Source organism: Zonotrichia leucophrys, chromosome 10, assembly GCF_028769735.1.
Source record: "Zonotrichia leucophrys gambelii isolate GWCS_2022_RI chromosome 10, RI_Zleu_2.0, whole genome shotgun sequence".
Classification (NCBI taxonomy): Eukaryota; Metazoa; Chordata; class Aves; order Passeriformes; family Passerellidae; genus Zonotrichia; species Zonotrichia leucophrys.
The window spans coordinates 15,867,510-15,887,103 of NC_088180.1; the positions used below are offsets into that span (position 1 = coordinate 15,867,510).

General features: G+C 39.8%; 1 long non-coding RNA gene across 1 annotated transcript in view; it reads left to right on the plus strand.

The window, feature by feature from the left end:
- The first annotated feature begins 7,533 nt into the window (after positions 1–7,533).
- Positions 7,534–19,594, plus strand: part of LOC135452464 (uncharacterized) — a 76,902-nt gene continuing 64,841 nt past the window's right edge. Inside the window, exon 1 of the long non-coding RNA XR_010441617.1 lies at positions 7,534–7,662. This is a non-coding gene — a long non-coding RNA (uncharacterized LOC135452464). The remainder of the gene's footprint in view (positions 7,663–19,594) is intronic.

The window sequence follows — 19,594 nt, forward strand, 5'->3', positions numbered from 1 at the left end:
TTTCAATTTATATAACTGTACTTTCAACTTTCATATGCTACCTAATTCCTGACTCTGTATTTTCACATGTAGAGTTGCATTAATAAATGAAGCAGGTGGATTTTTACATCTGATCTGTGCCTGTTTTATCTATACACATATTTTTCTTTCAAACCTTGACCTGCAAGAAAGCAAGAAGGAAGAGTCATCTGGCAATTAGGCAATAATCATTCAATATGTTTGTATTTGAGAATAAAGGAAAATGATTTTTTTTTGTTCCATGAGGCAATAGCAGAGGGAGCCTCAAAGAGGCAAGTGCATTTGCATTCTGTATTTGTCTTCTTCATAAATGTGGTTAACTAATTGCCTCTCCTTTCATCAGTTATCAATCCTTTGTTCCTGAACACAAGAAGAATCAGATTCTGATGCCATCACTGAACTTGATGAGCTCCTGACTCTATTAGTTATCCTCTTGAACTCAATGGTCCAGATTCTCAAATGGTATAAATCAGCATAGCCCATCCCATAATCAGAAAAGCTGACCTAAGGAGATAATCTGGGGAATAAAGTCCTACATGATGAGAGTAACAACATCAGAATCACAATGTTCTAAAATTTTATGAAAAATCCTTGTCCATAAAACCTGAAGTAAGCAAAGTGGGAATAAATACATTTGGAAAAATTAGTTGTGTTATTCTTAGTTAACGTGGCTTGATGCAACATGATCTGCAGTTCTGCTCAGGAGCAAAATGAATATATAAATATATAACATAATAAATGTTATATATTTATAACATATATAATATGCTGGCAAGCATTTAACCTGTTTAAACATTGTCCATTTTTTTAAATACAGCCATTATTTATAACTGTGAATAATCTTGAATGTTACTCAGGATCTGTAAATTGTAAATGTTGCGTACTGAGACCCCTGGAACTGAGATGTATGGCACACAAAAATAAATGATACTATTACAGCAGCCTGTCTAGATGGACTTTATCTTCATAAAAGGCTGTGTTTGCATAAAAATGTGGTTTGATTCACTGCAGCACAAACCTGACTTCAGGCTGCCCACTGGCTGGTAGCTTGTAACTACCAGGAGTACAGCTGTAGTAATGTTCACAAAAAGTTGAATGGAGCAGGCTGAGTACAAGATCCTGTCTAGAAGCAACCAAAATTTTGGAGTCACAATAAAGGAACAGTGCCCAAGTCTTAATCCTCTGATGTTGACATGGAGGAATGATGAATTTCCACAGTTGGTGTGCAAAAGTGATGTCCCCAACCACGGCCTTGGCAATCACTCAGACCTCAGAGCAAATTAATGCAGTCTACAGCTGTTCTAAATTTTGCCAAATCCAAAAACATGAGGGGAAAAAAAAAAAAAAAAAGCAAGCATATATCCCATTTCTGGCAGGATTCTCATTTGCTTGTTCTCCTTCTGGCTCACTGCCATTTGCCTTCCAGAGACTCTTACAACAAGGAGGCATGGAAAACATCTCTCATCTCCATTTCTCCCAGACCTTTCATAGCGCAGTGGTTGGGGGACACATGCAGAAAGGGAGAGACTGGATTTTAGTCTCTGCAGGCTCAGGAAGAAACAGACTTCAGATCTCCCTCTGGAAGCCTCCAGAAAGTGGCTGCTGTCCCCAGGACCATGGTCTGTGGTCTTCAGCTCGGATGGAGGGTGTGGAGCTGCTCAGCCAGCACAAAGTCACCGTGGCACTCACGCAAGTCACAGTCACGTGTTGGGAATCTGTCCCCTCATGTTTATAAACTACATATACTAGAGTATATCCTACAAAATTCAACTTTGTTGACTACTCTAGAAACACAGTTAATCCAGTGCTGAGTGTTTGTAAAAGACCAACCCTGTGCATGGTGAGGAAACGCTACAAAAATAGAGTTCTGCTCTTTGCAGCTACTTCCAAAAGTGCCATCCTATCAGTGAAAGTGGGAAAGGTCTGCCAAGGTAACACATCCCACACCAGCCAGAGATGGAGATCCATGAGACACAGAATGAACTTTATAAAACACTTTTAATCTTTGGCCTTTAAGCAGCATAGCCAACAACAGGTTCACATCAGGGTAGTGGCATTAGCCAAGACAAGTTTACAAATCCCTCAGTGCGCTTCCATCATCCTGAGCTTGAGATATCTGTCAGTCCATAGCAGATGCTGCTGTTGCTGTGCATGTGTCATGTTACTGAAACCCCTAGATAATGATTACGACCGATTATACAAGATGCCATGTTCCTTAATCATATCACTTACATTTCTGCTGAACGGCAGTGACAAGGTTTTGAAAGGAGAAGATCACAGCTGTCCAACAAAAAAAAAAAATCAGATAAACCACACAGTGTTTGCAGACAGAAGATTATGCTAACCTGAAAAGTAGCTTTAGTGCTGTTGATATTTGCACTCTCCCTAACTGAGCTGAACCCTCATTCATCGTCTCTGTTTGGCACCACGTCTGAAATGGAGGTGATTGATGCATGAGCAGGTATATTTCTGATTTTTTTTTTAACGTGTGTGTTATTTACAATTTTCTTTTCTCCTAGTGGGCATTTGAGTGTCTATTTACTTTTTTCTATATTTCCTCCCCCTTCCCTCACCAAGACTGCAGGTCTCAGAGTACCAGGCACTGAATAGCAGTCCCAAAGCAGACAGCTGGAGTGAGAAAATCCCCTCCTTGCCCTAGAGGTAACCCCAGCTCTAAGCTGGAGACATTCCCCTCCTTCATATGCTGGCTCATTTTGGAGTCTCGCTCGTGCAGAGGCTGCCAACTGTCCTGAATTAAATGCAGTGCATTTTGATATGAGTAAGTGCCTACTAATGACTGAGCAAAACCAGTGTATTCATTTAAGCAAAGAGTTCAAGCAGGGTTCCAGGAACGAGGAACCGTGTGCCCTGCTAACAAAGCTATCTAGTTCAGCGCACAATCTCAACTATGCAAAAGAAAGGACCTTCTACATTTAAGCAGTTTTAATGCAGTTCTACAGCACTTAGAGTTTTTGGTGGAAAAGTCAGATGTAATTACTGCTTGACACAAAGGGATTTTTTTTTTCCCTAGCTCTGCTGACGTTCTATTTTAAATAATTAAAAGTATAATTTAAAACTTAAATTGATCATTTCAATAGACCTGATCCTGTCCTCAGAGGGAGCCTCTTGTGTCATAGTTAAACTGTTGATCAGCCCAGTGTCACTGTTTCTCCTTCATCAGAACTTGTACCATCAGATCTATAATTCTTTTTCGCTTATGATGGCAGAGCTCCAACATGGGTGTAGTTTGACCCAGGTTAAGCAGATTTAGCTAAATGCATAAATTGTTCACATTCTGTCATGTGAAAGATACAGGCCTTGAGCCAATGTGGGGAATAGATAACTCACCCAATGAAGAAAGTAATGTGTTTGCTAATTTTCACACATCTGGACATTACTCTCTTTGACTCCTCATTGTCCAAAAGAGTTATAAGGTCTAAAACAAGGTCTGATTTTTATAAGAGCTTAGATGACTGTGTGCTCTGATATTAACATTCCTGGGAAGTAAATTTCCAGGCTGTACAACTCTCTGAAAGTGAGTTTTCCATCCGCTTTTGGTTTTCCTGGCCCATTTCCACCAATAAAATCACATGAAAAGTAAACCCATAAGCCAACAAGTAAGTCAAAAGATTTTCATGGTATAAATCACAGACCTAACAGGATGTCAATGCCCTGCAGAGCAAGTCCATTCCTCTGGATTTCTTGCACCATAACATGGAATCTGTGTGTTTTCAGTGCATTCTTTTGGTGGAATTGTGCCATCAGATATGTCCTCCAACACCTGTACTACATTTTCACACTAATTTTCATGAATGTAAAAAGAAATTATATTTATCCACATGGGATAACTTCCAGAAAACAACACTGAGCCATGAAAGCACCATTTATTTGTGCTTTAAACTACAATTTAAAACTATTATATGTCATACTAATAGTTTGATTAATTTCATTCTCCAGGATTTTCGTTCTATAGAGGTTACTAAGAAAACTTCTTCACCAAATGTCCAAGTCATAATGTAAACATCTATAATAAATCTGTGTTTAACCTGTGATAATGATTGAACTTGATGATCTTAGAGGTCTTATCCAACCCCAAGAATTCTATGATTCTATAAGCATTAAAACATTCCCTCTCAAAACCAATGTTCCACAGGATGAAATTTGCTCCTTTCCCCTTATCTCTGGATACTGAGCATCACTAAAAATCAGGAATATGTATCTAAATTAAGATACATAACCCTATAATTGCTGTTAAGGAGGTGAGTTAAACCCTTCTAAATAAGGGAAACTGCTTGCCTATGGTTTTCCTAAACCCCCTAAGATGACATCTACAGCCCATATGTGACCACATGTGGTATAAATAAAATGGAAGTTTAAAAGAGAAAAGAGATAAACATATAATTAAAACCAGCATAGCAAACACTTGTGCTCATTCATTTTAATGACTGCATGCTCCAGTTTACAGAGCAGTTGCAGACCCAGGCCATAATAGCTGGGTTGACCACATGCCATAAAATACATCAGTGTAGGCTGGGTCCAAATTATCCAACACTTGTAATAAATCCATCCCATTAACTGGATAAATATGCAGAAGCAACAGCTCTGGAGATAATGCTGGGAAGTGGCCTGTTGTTATTTAGCAGCAATGCCAGCTTGCAGGACCTGATAAATAGCAATGCTATTGCCTTTTATTATGAAACAAACAAACAAAAAAGATCAGTTTAGCTTTTAAGATCTCATAACTATGTCTCTCCTTCCATTATCTGTAACTTGAACTGAAAAAAGAGATTGTGGCCTTGAAAGCTTCAGTTCTGATTAATTTTTTGTAAGCCTAATAAAAGGCATCAGTCATACCATGTATTTGTGAAAATGAAATCTTCATATATTGAAGGTCAATTTTAGTTGAACTAATATAATCAGTAAAAGTCAAGGTTCCTTTACCATTAAAATTGTCCATGTTCTGAGTCTTTTGATATTCTATGCTTAACCTTGAATCATGCTGTGTGTGTTGTATGCAGGGAGGATGGTGAATTCAAGTTATAGTATAATGACTGTCATCCTGGCCTTGATTTTCAGCTGGGCAAAGCAGATATCCAACAAACACAAGACTTCTTTAAAATTATTTTGAAATTAATACACCCTTGAAGAATTTCCTCTCACCTCAGAATAAGCAGCAGGTCACCCAAAGTCTACAAGCAGCTCTTTGCTACAGTTTTATGAAATACTTAATATCACTCCTGAATATATTTCTGGAAGTTGAAAGATGGTTACAGGTAACTAGAGCAAGTATTGATATTGAGAAATGCTTTGAGGTTTGCACAGAAGAAATCACACAATAATCCTGACAGGAAGGTGTAGCCAGGTGGGAAGAAAGAAGAGTAAGTAAGAACTGACAGGACAAGAGGAAATGATCTCAAGTTGTACCAGGGGAGGTTTAGGTTGGATAGTAGGAAAAATTTCTTCCCTGAAATAGTTGTTAAGCACTGGAATAGGCTGCCCAGGGAAGTGGTGGGATCACCATCCCTGGAAGCATCTGATTGGTTCCAAAACTTTTCCCTTTACCTCATCCCTTTTCACTACAACCATAAAATAGGAACCTGATAATTTGCACTGAGGAATGAAAAGGCAAATCAGTGTGATCCTGCCAGCCCCAGATCAGGGCAGGGTCAGGCTGGGTGTGAAGGACGTTGACCTGAGAGCACTGGCAGGGCAGAGAGCATCACAAGCATGAGTGCCACCTGATTTTTAAAACAGAGCTCTAATTAAAGAACACATTCAAATCAGTTGGCTCAGAGATGTGCTAAAAGCATTGCACACAAAACTGCCAAAAGTAAGAAGCAGGGCAGGTTTTCAGCAGTGCCACACTGCTCACTCCAGTGGAATGAATTCTGATTTTGATCTGTGTAAATGGGATTAGACCAAGGTCTGAGTCTTATCTCTCTGGAACTGGATATATGGAGATGACATAAAAATATCTATTTTTGGTTTTGAAAGCAGTCCTGCATCAAGAGAGAGTTTGAGGGATTTATGTGCTGAAAAACCTAGAGAAAAGCTGTACAATGGGAAGTGAAAACTAAATATATGGATGTACAGGAGTACAGGATGAAGTGGTCATTCTATTAATGATGGCTCTGTTTTAGCAAAAATAATTTTTAACCTGTGGATTCCTTAATTTGTTTTTTCTTTCCCAAATGCTATTTCTGTTCCTTCTGAGTAAATGATTAACTAGAAGCAAAGGACATGTTGATTTTATTATTGATTATCCACTTCTAAATTTTAACTTTCTTTTCAAAGTGTCAAGCTTAATGGAAAGTCAGAAGAATACTTAATGACAAACCCCAAGCCAGCAAAGAAAAGTTTCTGATGCAGAACTGAGAGTTAATCAGAAAACAACTCTTTGAAAACCTTTTTCAAACCAGCTCAAACTTATCATTATTATTATTTTTTCCCCAGGATATTTGCACTGAAGAAGAGGCAGTGTCAGCAGTCTATAAATAGCTCAGGACAGTATAAACTTTTGAACTGTGAAATCTGGGGGATGTAATCTTCCTGCTAAACAGAGGCTTACAGCAGATATTTAATGCTCTGATAGGAGCATCGCCAGTGTTTAAGCTATGAGAGAAAGGGAAATTCTGAATTATTGCACCACTGTGCACTGGTGTGGTAGTTCAGGTTGGTTTGGAATCCCTTGTCCCAGCTGAATAAGTTTGCTTTTCTGTGTGCAAATTTGTGCATAAACATACTGCAGTCAAACAACAGCATAACCTGCCTTTGGATATAGAACAATTACTTTAGCAGACATTTAGATATTGTAACACATTCTTTAAGCAATGGATTTGTTTGAAGAAACAGCCTGTATTGCTGTTTCCATCACTTTTTGTGGAGCAGTGCTGATTTTCAGAGTTTGTCCAGTGGGAAGCAGCACTGGTAAAATCTCACAGCAGTTTCCCTGGTGCTGTGGAGCTCCTGCCTGTCACCCTTGGAGCAGATGCAGGACAGTGCCACCTTTTACCCAAGAGGAGGCTGAAAAGCAACATCCTTCCCAATGTGAATATCATGCTATAAATTAACGTCCTTAATTCCACAGAGCAGTTGTGCTGCATGGAGAAACTGCTTTTCAATCACATGAGGGCACTTTGTGGGAAGGGGAAATGACCCCACACTGGGGTTTGGGTGTGTAAAAAATGAAAAGGCGCATGTAATGCTTTCTTTTTATTTTTTTCCCCTCTGGTAGGACCTGTGTGTTTTTAGAGAGAAGTGATTTTTTCAAGCAGCCACCAAGGGCATGAACTGGACTATAAACACACAGACCTCTTGACTCCAGGAGCTGGGAGTGTCCACACCAAGATGATGCAGTATGGTGGGACCAAAAGCAATTGGGAACATCCCTTCCTGCTCCCACAGCTGTCATGTGGGTGGGATTGCAAGTTTTTAGCTGTGACCCCACCCTGGCCGACCATAAAGGAGGTGAAATGAGCACCAGGAGGGTTTGGCTGCTGGAGGAGGGATTGTGGTGTTCCCTCATGAGTGTGGGCATCTGTGGGGTTGCAGCAGGAGCTTCTTGGGGCTAAGGAGGAACTATGAGCAGTTCAGAGCAGCCCTTCCTGCAAGGCCTGGTTCCCTCCATGGAGAGATGCACCAAACGTGAGTAAACCAGAGTCTGCAAAGACTTTTTGTACCTCTTGGTTGTGTGAGGGGCTGAATGTGCCAGGCTGAGGGTGCTGAGTGCTTTCCCAAAGCCAACAGCAGCTCTGGGTGCTCCTACCCTTGAGATATTAATTTTTGGTTGTGCAAAGTGCTTTAGTGAGCACTGGTGGGGGGTTAAAGCTGGCACCCAGCTGTTGGGGATGGGGTTGTTGGTGGCCCTGGCGGGGCAGAGACAACAACCTCTGTGTTTTCAAGGTGAACATTTATTTGTCCTCTTGCACAAGTCTTTGGGTTGTGTTTTCTGCTTGGCCTGGTATTGTGGCCGTGATAGTGTCTGTGGTGGCCCTGTGGCACTGAGCTGTGTGGCTCACCCTGACAGGAAGGGTATCTGCCACCCACACAGCTTGTGGGCTATTGTGTTCATAAGTGATTCAGGAAAAGGTTTTTTTGGGGAAGATGATCAAGTTCTCCCTTTGCCTTTGTAAGCTGAAGCTTTGTGATGAAGGGCAAAGTGAGTAAGGCCCTCCCATCATCAGTGGGCCAAGCAGGGATTTCAGTCTGGTACAATGGTGTCCTTTTGGTGTCCTGGGTTTCCTTGGTGGGCTACAAGTAGAAAACAAGGCAGATGTGACACAATCATGCCTGAACTTCAGCTTTGGAAATTAGTTATGGCTCTGCAGACCTCTGAAATGTGGGCCTAAGAAGGGCTGAGCTCCCCAGTGAATTTGCCCTGCAAATTGCCAGAGACAGGGTTTCCCTTACTTTACTTCTGTAGCTGTATTGATTTTTTTGCCATCTTTCTTTTTTAAACCTGAAGGAAAAATTCAAATAAAACCTAATGATGTCTCTCTCTATTTCTGAACAGTTTTGGAAATTGCAGAGCAATCAATATTAAGTACACTTTACACCAATTTAGAGCCCTATTCTGTTCAGACATGTGCTTTATAGAGCTCTGATTTTTGAGTAATTTAGGCTGAAAAGTAGGGTAATGTGGATTTTCTAATTAGCTTGTGTTAAGTCAGTGTTCTTCCACCTGAATATTTTTAATAGCTTGGTTTTTAAAAGCATGTGTGTGTATATCTAAAGTAGGCGAATAAAAAGGAAGATAATCTTTTCAGAAGGATGAAAGACAAGTGGATTAATGCAGAGTTTGAGATTTTGTGAGAAATTCAGGCACAGGCTGCTGCTGCAAGGAGAGCTTCTACTTGTGAAACTGTCACTTGTTAATTAAGTTAATGTCTATGGTGCTCTGAAAATGTAAAGCAGTATGTAAGTGCTAAGTATTATTATTAATGATGCCAATTTTGACAGGTTTACTGGAATAGGCTTTGCAGTACAATATAAGCTAATGTTCTAATGCTTTACTCATTTACAATGAAACTGTTAAAAATAAGAAAGTGGGAATAGAAGGCCAGCAAAGGCCAGCAGAATAGATGGAGCCCCTCATTTGGTGTTCTCCCCAAGTGCTGCCTGGGAATGAGGTCAAAGATAACGTGGGGCTGTCTCTCCATCTTGTAAAACTCTTGGGGGACAACCTTAGGTGTGTGATGATGGGCTGCACCAGGTTATGGTGGCTTCCAGTTGTCCTTTTAGGACGTGTGCTGGCCCTTGGAAGCTGTAACACAGAGTGTTTTATCCATATGGCCTGTGAGTCCTGCCTGTCACCTAAAGACTCATTCCTGTCACAGGCTGCAAAAGGGGAATGGAGGAAGGGGTCAGCCCTGTGTTCCCTAAGTCTGCTTGTTCCTCTAAGGGAAATCCCTACTGGCCAATTAATTTGGTTTGTGGCCCCTGCCTCCCTTATCCCAAGCTGCAGAAGGAAACAGTTCTGGTGTTGGCTGTGTTGGTATTAGTGCCTAAGTAGGTCCAGAAAGCTTCTCAGTAAAATATATATATATATATGTATATGTATATGCACATATTAAAAGAAGTGACTAAATTACCCTTCACACTGCATGCAGTTGTAGTAGTTTGCGTGTCATTTGATATGGAAGCACAGCTGCACGTGGTATCTGACCCACTAAATGGAGTAGTTTCCTGAATGCCTATGGTGCATTTCCTTTCATGCTTTTTCTCTGAGCAAAGCTGTCAAAGATTGGAAGCCTAATCTTCAGATGTTTTAGATGCTCTTTAATTAATTTTTTTCATTGCCAGGCTCAATTCTCTCCTGTCTTTAATGGCTTCCAAGTGAAGAAAACATTTAAGTTATGTAGGAGTTGTATACTTATTTATCCAGGTCATATAGAAATTGGAACTCCAGGGTTTTTCTGCAGGTGTGTCTTTCTGTGTGTTCCCATTCAACCTCACAGTGGTTTCCCCACAAGTCCAGTCCAGTGGATGTCCTATTGGCATGGTCAGGGTGGTCTGTCTGCTTGGCTTAATTGCTGCAGGAGAAATCAGTGGATTCTCTTGCATTTGGGCTGAGTTCTGCTAATATGTCAAGAGTGCACGTGCACACACACCTACACTCAACAGTTCCAGCCATATGAGACCAGCACTCCAGTGCCTGATTAAATTCATTTACTGCCTGGCAGACACTCCACCTTTTAGTGCCATGTGGATCCTGGTTGTGCTGGAAGAACTTCAGGGCCAGTTGTTTTGTTGTGTGTTAGAGACTGAATTGTGCCCTTGTTTAATATGAACTTTGGTATTGTGCTGCATTAGTCAAACAGTGCAGGCAGTATTGGAGGAGGGATGATATGGTTACTTTGGGGGCCTGAGACATTATTTATTCAAAATGGACTCTAATAAAACTATTTTCTTGCCTCTTGCTATGTCATCAGTTACTTTCGTGTTGGACTTGACCAAAGGCTGCTGGAAACTAGCCAGGACTCTCCTCAATGCATCCAGGAAAGCGAGAAATTGTATTTTTTTTTTAAATGTTGGTCATTGATGAAGTGTTACGAGAATATTGCACTCTTCACAAGATGGATCAGTGATCTGAGTAGGAATGAGTGTCTAGAATCAATGCTTTGATCTGTCCTCTGCAGGCAGGTAACCAGGAATGCCTTGGGTGGAAAGGTCTATCAGTTCACTCCACTTTCTTCCCATCAACCACCTGTCAGGTGTTAATCACTGGCTAAAGTAGTCTTGAAATCTTCTGAGGGCAGCTTTGAACTGCTGCTGCTTGGGCCACAAAGAGGAGTTTCTGCCCTGGCCTCTTGGAGCTGGCTCAACTCTTGATACCCAGGAGCCAGTTGATTTCCTAATCACAGAATTGCAGTGCTGGGGTTTGCAAACTAGGTAGGTTCACACTATCCAGACTCTGTAGCCTATTCCCCATGCAGAAAAGAAAGCAAAGCAACACAACAGAAATAAAAGAACAGACTCCAGCAATTTCTGCCTTTTTAATACAGAAGGAGAGGTTTAAAAATCTAGGGTCGATGACTGGATGTTGATCCTGGAATTATATGAAATATCAGTTGTATTGAAATCTGAGCCTTTTGAGACACAACCTTAAAAATTATAACCTTAAAAATATAACAAGGGCAAGCTTCTTGCCCTTTTCTAAAGTGCAGTAATAGGCAGTAATTCTAAAGCTGGTATATGGGTATCTGCTTTGGATGCTCTAGTTACAGAACAAGGTGCAGGTAGTACATCAACCCTGTCATAAATGCACAATAGTCAGAATAGAGTCCTTAAGGCATCACTGTCTATTATAAATCAGTTAGAATAATTCATGCTATAGATTTCCCAATGCTGCAAAGCCTCTTATTCAGCAGTGTATAAACATATATCACACCTTATAGATTTTTTTCCCCTCTTTCTTGGCATGAAACAGACTTAAAAGAATTCCGCAAGAGAACAATGCACTGTACAGACAATTCCCTAAAACTTTCATAAATAAGAGGTGGAATGGAAAGATATTATTTATCTCCAGGATCCTTTTAACAGCTCCAGTCACACCTTTGTTATTAAGTTTGGAGCACGTTGTGTAGGAGCCAACAGTAAAGCCTGTGTGTGGAGCATACAGGGGCTGTGTCTGGAATCAGGCTGAAAATGCAAATAGGACTTTCTTTTCTGGTTTGGTTTCTCAACACAAGTTAGAGCAGCTTGCACCAACTGGTAAAGGCTGCAAAGGGCCATTTTGCCAGCTGGGAGGTGCAAGGGTGTAATAATGCTGCTGGCTCCTTGCCTGTGCCAGCCACAGGGAGGAGAGTGGCAGAGAAGCCAATGTATGTCTCAGTGCCACAAACCAGGCTTAAAGACAGCTTGTACCACTTGGGAGTGGGGCATTATGGATCTGAGGTATCCAAAGGCCTGCCACGAAATACTTATGCTGCAACTTCCCATATTCTTCATATCACTTACAAATCCCTAACATTTCCAGAATCCCCCATTAAACTGCACTGATTTAAGTCACAAAGCACTGGCTGATGCATGGTTCTCTGGGTTCTGACAAACGGCCTCGGGAGTGAAGGAGTTAACTGACCATCATCAATTACAGCATCAGAGGGGGTGATTAGGACTGAAATTGCAGGGAGGTTTTTAATTTAGCAGAGTAGAGGAGACTCCCCCAGCTTAGCCAAGCTCATCAGATCATGCACGTCTTCCCGCTTCATCCGCTTACCACGCGCTGCCACTCAGGGCTATTGTGCATGGAGAGGGCACCGAGCAGGCTCCAGCATATTATATTATTCCCTTGTCCAGAAATCCACCTGAGGCTCCCTGACACTCTGCCTGTCATACAAGTGCCTAGTGTGCAAAATTCTCAAAGACCCCAACTCGGGAATCAAGCAGAAAATTATGTGAAGGAAAAAAAAAAAAAAGGCAAAGTTTAAAGCTTAATATGACCTAATTTGTCTGATTTAAAAATTTTTTTGAAGTAGGTAGGACTGCTTCTAGGACTAAAAATGCATTAAGGCTTATGTGTTGGGATCAGAGATTAATCTGTTGTATTGGTGTTTTGCCTGGCTCTGTGTGTATTGAACACGCAGAGTGTTATAAATAAAGCGTATGGAATGCAATGTATAGACTGCTTTAACTTCTCTGCTCCCTTTTCATGGTAAAATTTGGTACCTGGAACACTTTGGTCATTGCCTTGGGAAAAGGGGCAGCAGGCTTCATGCCTGAGGAGTTACAGGAGGGAAGGGAAAGGGCCTGTAGCCCTAACATGAAGTTTTTTGGGAAGTTGTAGTGACAGGTTGCTGGTGGGATGAGCCTCCTCTGCATGGTGCAACCCTCTTGGTCCCCCTGGGGCTGCTCTGTTCCTGGGATTGGAGGTCCTGGCTCCAGCCTGGGACTGTCTTGGCACATGCTGCTTGTCAGGGTTGTGAAATGCAGGAGAAAAATGTCCTTGACATGTACCTAACCCCATGGTTTTCATCTACTCTTTGTATTTCTGGTTCCTACTGCTATTACTGTTTTCTTTGAGTGTTTAGCCTCTGGATTTTAGAAAATTGGGGGTTTGTAGGACAAACTGCAAGTGGGCACTGTTTATAGAGTCAGACTTCATGTTTCTCACATGGCTGGGAGAAAAAGGGAAAGGAGGACAGCAGTAATCCAGCTAGAAAATGTTCAGGATGGGCCTGACTCAAAATTCAAAGGTAGCTGGGCTTTGCTGGTGTAAAGATAATTTTTTAGCTGCTTTTGCATTCTGAAGTCTTGATACAAACCCTCTTTTCTAGTGGAAACCTGAGAATAACAAGAATTGAGATCAGGGAGGTGCTGGTGCAGCGTTAACGGTGTGGAAGCAGTGGGAAGCAGCAGCCCTGTGTGCTCCTTCCCTTGGGTTTTGTTGCTTGTAATGTTGCAGAGCCCCTGCCACTGAGGCTGGAGTTTTCTATATGATCATGTAATTAAAGATTGACTCATAGTGTGCAGGCATATGGAGGCTAAAACAGTTGCCTGTGAAGCGCTCGGCAGCATTTTGTGTGGTGTTTGACAAACCATTTTTATTTTGATTTTTGTTAATATGGCACTTTGTGCAATCACGGAGACACTTAGCATAGAACATCAGTCACCTGTGTAATCCTAATGAACGCATGTAAATGGAAATAAGGGGCTTCTGAAGACTATTAACAATGAGGTGCCATGATGCTGGAGGAGACTTGGCAGCCCTCTCAGCCCACCCCTGATTTTGAAATGTGAGAGCATAGCTTTCCCCATTGCTGAGGAAGAATAATCAGACCTAGTCCTTGAAATGGTCTGTAGTGAAGCAATGGATATTTTAACTCCAGGGTTATCATCCTTACTCAAGCAAATTCCCATTGATTTCAGAGGAGTTATGCCTGAACCCAGAGAAGTGCAGGGCATGAGTAAGCCTTGGTGTGACCTGCTTCTGTTGTGTTTCTCCTCCAGCCCTCAGTGGCTGTGAATTGTTGTGTTATTAATACAATAATTTGGATATATTGATCACTGTCAGTTCCCCTTGAGTGATGAAATCTACATTATTCATATAAGGCAGCTGGAAAGGAAAATCTGCCTTCCAAATCTGAGAGCAGCTTGTGGGGCCACAGTTGTTTGCTTTGGGTGTGCTCTGAGCAGTGTCTCTGAATTGTTGTGTCCTTTGCAGTGCTCTTTGCAAAGGTGGGAAGCAGATCCTTGCTCAGGCAGGTAGAATTTAGGGCTGTTCAAGCTTTTTGCCCAGGGCTGAGTGAGCCACTCTGCATGTGGGGAATTTTATAGCTAGAGGATGTAGAAGTGTTTTCTATGTTGGAAGTAAAGCCTGAATTTTCTGGGAATTGCTACAAAACAGGCTTAATGTAAAAAGGGTTTGAAAGTTGTTAAAGGGCCTGAAGTGGAAATTAGAGGTGTGAAGTGTTTTCTGGAGACTTCGGCCATTTCTTCTTTCCTCTGGCATTTAAGTTACATTTTGTAAGAAGACACGACTGCTTTATACCATTGGACACCTTGTGGGTCCTCTGCACTGCCTAATGCCCACAGGAGGTTTTGCAGACCCCCAACACAGAAGCCACAACATTTCTGGGACTCACCAAGGAGCCTCAGCGAGCGAATCTTTGACAGGTCCATGCCCAAAGTTGCTGCTGGCTGTTTTTCAGCTGTCTGCTTTTATTGCAGTCTGCCTTGCTGCCCTGAGAGCTACTGCATGTCACAGCCCTGGTGTGATGTGAGCACCAGCTGCTTGTCCAGACCTGTCACATTTTGTGGGGTTTTTTTTTGGGGTTGCAACTATTTCTGTGCTGCTGTCGAGTAGGAGAGAGTTGCACCCTGGGCTAAAGCCAGCAGGGACCTCTGTGTGCAGGTTGATATTGTGTATTTGGGAAAAGCTCCCTGGGCACCAATATTTCTGCAGAGGGACAAGGAGGAAAGAAGCCACAATGTGCCCAAAACTACTCAAAAGGGTGTTTCTGTAAGGGCAGCCTCCCAGAGATTGCTCCCTACAGAGCCTTAATGTACAATGAAAAGTAGGACTCTAACCCTGGGAGCAGGCACATCTTCTCATGCTGTTTAATGTCAGTGATGCTCAGGCAGTGATAGCAATTATTATTATTAATCCTAAAATAGATTATAAAAGGAAAAAAAAATGAAGCTGCTGTCTGAAAATTCAAGTAATTGTGGCAGAAAGTCAAGCTGCTGTAGTTCTTCAGTTTGAGAGTAGGTCAAATCAAAGGAAAGAAATTCTGTGAGCCTGTTGGGGATCCTGGTCTGAGCCCTGCTGAATTCAGGGACACTGTTAGAAAGATTTGCAGGACAGGGGCCTAATGAATATTTTTGTTTTGTTGGAAAGGATTTTTGCATCTTAGTTTGCCAAATTGATTAATACATGCATTTTCTAGTACCAGCATATTAAGCATCCTATACATTTTTCATCTTTTCTAATTTATCTTATTAGGAAAAATGGGCAAATAACAAATATGTAAATATATAATGGTATACTTTAATATAAGCTGTATGCTGCCTTCAGTAATGAATGTTGTTGACTACAGTAATTAAGTATGATTCCAGCTCCAGTTATTTACTGGAATTGGGTTCATCTAAAACTACAGGCAGTTTTCTGTTTCCCATATAAACAGTAATTGTCTAAGTATTTGTTAAAATATTGTTTAAGTCTAAAATCAGGATTGCAACTGGATTTCAATAATCTAGTTAATTTACTTTAATTTTGGAATTCTGTCTCTGCATGGGAAGAGAAATATGAAAAGTAATTTCATCTCTGTATAGTTGATTTAATTGTATGTACTTTTGATGGATTAAGTTTCCAGTTAATTGTGGAAAATGCAACAACATTATAAAAAAGAAGGTTTAAAATAAAACAATTGCTGACTGCTTTGCATGCTATTTTAAAAAAATGTTTAACATTATTAATTTTACAATGGTAATTTATAAATATTCGTTACATCTTCCCACTAAGCTCCCCCAAATAGATGATTTTAATCATACTTATTGATATTATCTACCTAATTATTTTTCATTATGCAAATATGTCTCAATTGCTGTGTAATAATGTGATGGAAGCAGTTTTCAATGCTTTAAAACACTTGCTTAACTAAATGTAGGAGACAATGGAAAGCTGGTGTACAAACCAGAAAAAATTGGGCAGAGATTTTTTTTAATAGCAACAGTGTTTTTATATATTTAATATTTTATATTTTGGAATCACCTGAAAATTCAGTAACCCGTGTAAACTTGAATGAGCAGTAATTGCAGTTTAAGCTTTTAAAATCATGATCTTTAGTGATGCTACTTCCTATCCTTAGTTAAAAATGACACTCGATTAAAATCCAACAGATTTCTAGTAAGTGACAGGTTTTGTTACTTTGTATATTTACAAAAATTGTAAATATCCAGCTTCTAATTCACATACATTTCTTAAAACATCGAGGGTGTCCTTTCCCAGGGTGAAGCGATATCTGGGGTGAGAAGATTCTGAAAGTTTATTTGGAAGTATAATTGACAGAGCATATTAAAAAAAAAGGATATTAAAAAATAGAAAGTCTTCATTTTAAGGATTCCTCTGTTTGGAATTTAAAGATTGTCAGGAGAAATATAATTTAGGGGGTTGCTCAGGACAAAATTACTGCATTAGATCTAAGTTTCCTGACTTCTCAGGGTAACTATGATTGTGAGCTTAAATAATGTAGGCAGTGCTTTCTTTTGTCAGGACAAATTATTATAATTTCTAGCACTTGGTAACTTGCAATTTGTACTTGTTTTTTTTTTTGTGTAGATAGTTAAATAAGCAAATACGACAGCTTTGATTTTTTTTCCTATACGGTTTGTAAAGAATTCAGTGGCGTTTTAGTTTTAAAACAAAGTAAATGGTTGTTACTCTTAGTGAAAAAAACCCAGGATTGTCTGAAATAATTTATTTGATATATATTCCTAATGCATTTTTCTTATAAAAGGTTGCTTTATTGTTTTGTTAAAGAAATGTATACATTTATGTAAAACCCTCCACATGAAAGTGTTGCTTCAGCCTTTATTGGAGCATCACAGTCTGCAGCTACAATTTCAGCCCTAAGCTTAACTTTTTTTTTTCCTGCAAAGTATGTGGTTTTCCTTAAACCTGTAATTAGTATAATTAATAATTATTCCCTAATTGAAACGCAGGTTAACAAACTTCCATATGTAAAAAGTAAAGGGGGGAAAAATGTCATTCATTCACACTGGGCTTTATAAGCCTATAAAACTCTTCAAAGGACTTCAAGATATCAAGCAATCTTTTATTCAGCTAAACCTACCCCCCACCTTCCCTCTTACACACACTTAAATACGCAGTATGCTCACAGCTTGGAAAAAAGCAAGAAAAGCCTTAATGGATCACTGATTTTAAGCAAAGAGGTAGGTATGTATTCCCTATAAATGGTTTCCAAACCATTTTGGTGTTAGTATTAATAATTTTCATCAAATGCAAACAAGCGTCTGGGCGCTATAGAAAGCGAAGCTTTCAGCTGTGCACTTATTAACACAGCTTTTATTTCCAGCTCCAAACATCTAAAACAATTACACTGGAGCAACTGTGTAATTTGCTCCTTTCTTTGCTACACAGGTAGAGCCTTTTAGACAGAGGCTAATAAAGATTTAGGGGTAAAGTGGGGAGTTGAGGTCCGAATTTTGTCCGTCATTACACCCGTGAGTAATTAAACTGAAAATGAATAGACTGAGACAAATAACATCAGGAGAGGAATTCACATGTGCAGAGGTTGCAGTGCCCAGTTCCAGTTAGATACTTTACAACTGATGTAATAAATCAAAGAACAGAATAATTATTTCCCAATTTGCCGTGACATAGATATCTTGTCATCACCCTGGTTATATGTACCTTTAAGAAGTGGTGAATGCTAAAAATCTATTTAACCACATCAGTGAAACAGAGCTAACACAGCAGGAAATATTCCTTTGCCTTTTTTTTTTTTTTAATACAAAATTACTTGTCAAGATATTTGCTCATATTAGAAACCAAATATTTTCTATGTGGAACCGAGGATCAGAATTTTGTACCTGGGACATGGCTATTTGTTTTTAGGTATTAACTTATTTAAATAATTCAAAATATTTTGCTCTTGGGGATATTTTATGTTCCTAGAAAAAACACTAGAAAAGTCCTATATTTAGTTATGTGCTCTGTGAGCTGAAATGTTTATTTGCAGTTTAAAAATAGATAATCTTAAAATTTGCACAAAATATTTGTTATTTAGATTGCAGAAGTCTGAAGCGCAGGTATAGACACCCTCACTCTGTGCTTTTTCTGCAGGCATTTGGAACTGATGGAGTTATTTGTTCAGAAATATTTCTTCAGTCATTTTTCTCTGCATTTAAAAAGACATCACTGAGCTAAAATGTAACATTCTGGTAAACTAAGCACTAAAGTGTTCCCTTAATATCAAACTTTAATTTTAAAGTAGTAACAAGTCACGGAGAAATTGCTGCTGTGAGGTCCAGCGGCGGGCACTGAAATATTATAAGCTCTGCTTTCATAATGCTGCCTTTCAAAATCAGTTATCTGTAGTTATCTTAAAATTTGAGTGCTTTCCAGAAGACCAGATTTAAAGTTTCTCAGGAGAATATACTGTTTCAATCAGATAGTTTTATAGAGTGCACGTTAACAAAAATCCTTACAATTCCCTGTTATCTTTGTCCTTTTTTAAATGGGAGAGAGAATGCAGAGGATAATGACTTATGCTTGAATGCAGTTCAATGTATTTGTGTTTTATTGATAAAAATACACATCTATATGTATAAAACCAGGCAGAGGTATGTGTTTATTTGTTATTAAGTTAAAAAAAGCTCTTACAGTTCCCTCACCAAGATTTAGCAAGTTTGTCCTACTTGCACATTACTGATAAATATCAAATCCAGCTCAAATAATAATCAAATTCTCAGGGTGACTGAAACAGCATCTTTTCCTGACTTAATCTGCCTAAACAGGTACAGATGTATTAAAAAAAAAAAAAATCTAAAACCTCGCTGTCTCTTCAGCTTCCCTGCTGACGCCTGTCAACTTCTAAAAACAATTTTTAAGCTGGGGTTGGGAAGGCAGGGAGAGTAAAAGCTCTTTTCAATTACAGATGATCAGTGAGAACTGTGACATGATGGTCAAGCTTCTCTTAACTCTTAAGGGTGTCCTTCATAGTTCACAAATATCTTCAAACACTCAAATGTGTTTGAGATGTGCACTGGTGGTAGGGGGGAGTCATATCTCTGTTGGTATTGAAGTTTTCTAGAGTTGCTAACAGGTGATACTCATTTCTGCAGCTGAATCCTCACACTGCATTACAAACTGGGGAGCAAAATGTAGATTTATTGCATCTACAGGATCCTGCTGCAGTGTCCTCATAGATAGCAACAGTTTCTATTTTTATTTCTTGATCTTACTGCAAAAGTTTGTAGTGTGTGCTTGTTACGAACTCCAGACTTATTTCACAGAATGGCAAATATCTAATAGCTAGAAAATTGGTAGTATGGTCTAGTCATGGCGCTTAGAGATGTGTGTTCTCTAAAAATCAATACAATAAACTGGCTTGTT